Here is a 4,818-nt window from a genome sequence, read left to right as displayed (position 1 = left end):
TATACATACATACATACATAAATACATATACACACATATGTGTACATATATACATACATACATACATATATATGTATATATATACACACACACTAAGCATTATCAATTCTTTTACATGGACCAGAGAAAGAATGGCATTTTCAGTTACAAAATCCTGAAAAAGCAAACATAAAAGGGGTAATAGAAACCAGAGTAAGACTATGAAGTGAATCATAGTTTAAGGGGCCCTATGACATAATCTGTTTAAAAAGTCACAAAATGAGAGGGAGAGAAAAGAAAATTCATTAAATACCTACTATGCATCAGGCATTGTGCTAAAAACACTTTAGAAATATTAACTTATTTGATCCTCCCAACAACCCTGTGACATAGGTGCTATTATTATTCCCATTTTACAGTTGAGAAAACTAAGGCAGAAGGTCTAGGGTCACACAGCTAATGTCTGAGGCTGGATTTGAGCTCAAGTCTTTCTGACTTCTAGTTCAGTGCTTTACCTAGCTGCCTAGTCCTGTCCAGTGATAGTGGGGGAAAAGGGTAGAAAATGGAAAAGTAGGCAGAGGGTGCTAAGAATCACAATATTTAGAATATCTGGAAAATTTAACTTAGCTGTTGGTCCTTTAAGTGTGAGATCCCACCCACTGTACATACTACTGGAGAAAAGAAATTGTATTAATCTTGCCTTTTAAACCAAGAGACAGAAGAACATTCCTGATCAATGGAAGGGGAGACCACAGGTTCTCCTTGGAGGGGGAGGATTTGTGTCATTATGCACTCAAAGACAAGAAGAAACCTCCTTTCATGGGACATTTGGTCAAAATAATAATTATAGCCTAGGTACCTACATCTCTTGTAGAGTATGATGAGATGGAGAAATGAATGAACTTGACATACCCACCAAGTTCAATTAACATAAACTTTGATATTTAATGACTTCAGTAGAAAAGTAAGACTACGGGAGGATATTGAAAATATGTCAGAAAATACAATCCAGTGGTAAGAAAAGAGAAAGACCAGTTTTGCAGACTGTAGAAAAGTCTCATGCCTATATATCATTAATACTTTTCTTAAGAAAAGAATTGGAATTGTGCTGGACATTATGAGCACTGAATAATTTCACCTTAATGATGAAAGAATTTTTTTCTGAAACTATTTCCTTTTTATAGTTGGACTACCAACTTGCTTAAAAAGATCAAAATTAATACAAAGTTAGAAGAAAGAATAAATATGAGGAAAAAAACCTATGGCATTCAAATAAGACAATTCTATCTTGACCTATTTAAACTAGTTATTGAAATCCAAGATAGGAAAGGGATGGAAGAAAAAAAATCTAAACAAACAAAAAATCCCAACTAATTGACCAAAATAACTTCATAAAGAAGACAGACTGATGTAAATCAAATCCCTTGGTCATCAAAGATGTTCCTTTCTTGCCATGCAGAGAGTCATGGCAGATAAGTTTAAGACTGCTTTAAATTATAAACTCACTTGAAAAACTTTATGGAGAAATATTGTAGAAGATTCTGAGAAGTGTCACCTAATGAAGTAGAGAGAATTAGTGATGGGAAAAAGTTTTAAAAGAAAGCTTGGCAAGAGAACCAACTAAATAAAGTTATCCAGGGGATATTCATGATAAAACTGGAAGGGGAACAACAAACAGATGAAACATAGAAAAGATCTGCAAACTTGTGGCCAACTCTTTTCACCATGAGGGACAGTAGAAGCCCCACATTTGGATTATAACACCAGTCTTGGGTGTGCTTATGAAATCACACTGACAAAAACAAATCTAGGAAAACCAGCTGGACTGGACCTGTTTATACTGAAAGCAACAAACTTTGAGAGCCTTTTTGGGATTGATTTTCAATGCATCTGAAGGAAGCATGGAAAAAATCTGGGACTTTATTATTACAAAAAAAAGTAGACAAGACAAAGTCATTATCTAAGATCCATATGCCTACTTTCCCATCAATATACAATTTTGGAAGTGTAAATATACACTTACATTGAGGGCATAATTGATGAGGTTATTGGAAGGCAAAGACATATTTTTTGTACATATGTGTGTGATATATATGGAATATTATATACATATGTGTGAGATATATCTATGTATATCTATACCTCAGTATCCCATATTTTTAGCATCACAATTGACTGAAGAATGCAGGCAATACAAGATATCATTGTGGCTATTATTTTTTGACTATGAAAAAGTATTTGATTTAACAGAGAAAAACACTATCCTAAAAGCTCATCTCAAGAAAGATGTCTCATGCATATGTAAAAATTATGGCAGATTCCCTTAAAAACTTTTTTTGATGAGCATATGATTATCAATATCAGGTAAGATATAACATATTCACTGAAGCTATTTTCTATTGTGATTGGGTAGGTTTAGTGCTGAGTCCCAATCAAAGGGTTAGTCATATTGTAAAGAAGAATTAGAACCAAAGGGGAAAACACATGAGGAAGAAAAAACAACAGCAGAAAGAGAGAAAATAGTATGCTTTGATCTGCATTTAGACCCCATAATTTTTTTCTCTGGATGTGGATGGCATTTTCCATCATGAGTCCTTTGGAGTTGTCTTAGATCATTGCATTGCTGAGAAGAGTTAAGTCTATAAAAGCTGGTTATCACACAATCTTGCTGTGACCGTGTATAATGTTCTCCTGGTTCTGTTCATTTCACTCAGCATCAGTTCATCTAGGTCTCTCCAGGTTTTTCTGAAATATGCCTGCTCTTCATTTCTTATGGAAAATAGCATTCCATGACATTCATATACCACAATTTGTTCAGCCATTCCACAACTGAGGGACATCCCCTTAATTTCCAATGCTTTGCCACCACAAGAAGAGCTGTTAAAATATTTTTGTACGTGTGTTTCCCTTTTTTGTGTGTGATTTTTTTATAAGGAGGAAGGAAGGAAACAAAGAAAGAAAGAAACTAGCATTTATTTATGCCAGATGTTGTGTTAAGCTCTGGGGATACAAATACAAGGAAAAATCAAGACAATCCCTGTCATCAAGGAGCTTCTGTTGTAAGGGAGAAGACAGCACACACAATCAGAGAATGGGAGAAGAGGAAGCTACCTGGCATGAGGACATGCTTCTTAAGTCCAGAAAGTCAGGGACTGGGCTGGGAGAAGAATGAAGGTAAACTGGCCTGGGCTCTTTAACAAAATGGAGGTTCCAAGTGGAATTCACTAATGGGAGAAGAGGGGTTGCAGGAGGAATAGATTGCTCAGGAACAAGGAAGGTCCAGGCACTGAAGAAAGTTCTAGGATGAGCCAATAACAGGGAAGAAATACTTTTGAAATTCAGAAAGCCAGGACCAGGAGGAAAATGATATAGAAAGTTAGCAATACCACTGAGGCGTCACTCAGTAGAATTTTTAGGTTGAAGTCATGACAATATAGCTTCTTCTCTACCTTCAACCAATGGCTTCTAAATTAGATTGCATATTGCTATATGTAAAACATTTCCAATATATGTGTGTGTGAATTATATGCATGTACTATTATGGTATTATGAATAGAAAGCCAACCTTGAAGTCAGGAGGATGTAGGTTCAAATTCCACCTCTGACACATGATGCCTATACAAACCTAGACAAGTCACTTAATCACTGAAGACTCTAGATAGCTCTTGAAGTGTGATAAGTTTCAGTAGAAGGTATTGAACTGCACTAGTGGAGGCACTCTGCCCAGCCCCCCAAAGTTTTAATTTTAACCCAAAAGTTTCCAATACCAATGAAATCACTGGTCCAGCCCCTCTATCTTATATATTTGCATAATTTCTTAAAAAGTTAAAATAAAGACAAAAATCACATTTGATCCTAGAATCAATAGGGAGTCACTGGAGTTTATTCAGTTTTGGAGTGATATGGGCAGAACAGAACTTTAGAAAAATGACTTTGACAGTTGTGTGGAGGATGGATTGGGGAGGGGACAGACTTAAACTTGGAACTTGAGGATTAGGAAGCTATTATAACAGTCTAAGTGGGAGGTGATGAGAACTTATTACACAGAGTAGCACCTGCGTGAATAGAGAAGTGGACACATGCAAGAGACCTTCTGGAGGGAGAGATGATGAGATTTAGAAAGTAGTTGGAGAAATGGGACAATGGAGATTTGAGGAGATGGAGATCATACTGACTGTGAATCGTGCTGACTGGAAAGATGATGGTGTTCTCAATAGGGACGTTTGGAGGAGGAGTGGGTTTGGAGGGAAAGATAATGCATCTCTAGGGTGGGGAGGAGGAAAGAAGAAAAGGTTGAAAAAATCAATTTACACAATAACTTTATTATATAATTAAGTAGAATAGCAAGTAGTACATAATAGATTTGCAGTTTCATGTGCAACCATCTTTTTTATTATACTGTGTTATGGAATTGCTTGTTTTATTCCACAAGTTAAAAATAAAATAAATATGCTATAAAAGAAAGATAAAGCAAAGAGGTTTGTAGTGTAGACCCCAGGTCATCCATCCCTGCTCATCTGGTATGACTCTTTTTGTCTCACCCAAAATAAGAAGAAGGGACCCTGGTTCTTACTCTTTGATCACTGCCTCTCAGAATGGAGTTCACTTTAAGTTGTCACTGACTATATCACCAGTACTGGAAGGGGAAAAGTGATTTGTAATTGGGTGGTGTCGGGAATTTTCCCAATGGCATTTACACAGAAGCTGTAGGCGTTCAATGACTTAGTTATAATTGCCCTCGGTTGGAGGGGGGGGATACCTGACTGAGAAAGGAGGGGTTGGAAACTTGCATAGTATGGGGTGCGACTGGGGGACTTTTGGGGATAAGAGTTGGTGTGA

This window comes from Notamacropus eugenii, chromosome 7 (assembly GCF_028372415.1).
Source record: "Notamacropus eugenii isolate mMacEug1 chromosome 7, mMacEug1.pri_v2, whole genome shotgun sequence".
Taxonomy (NCBI): domain Eukaryota; kingdom Metazoa; phylum Chordata; class Mammalia; order Diprotodontia; family Macropodidae; genus Notamacropus; species Notamacropus eugenii.
This window is presented reverse-complemented; position numbering follows the sequence as displayed.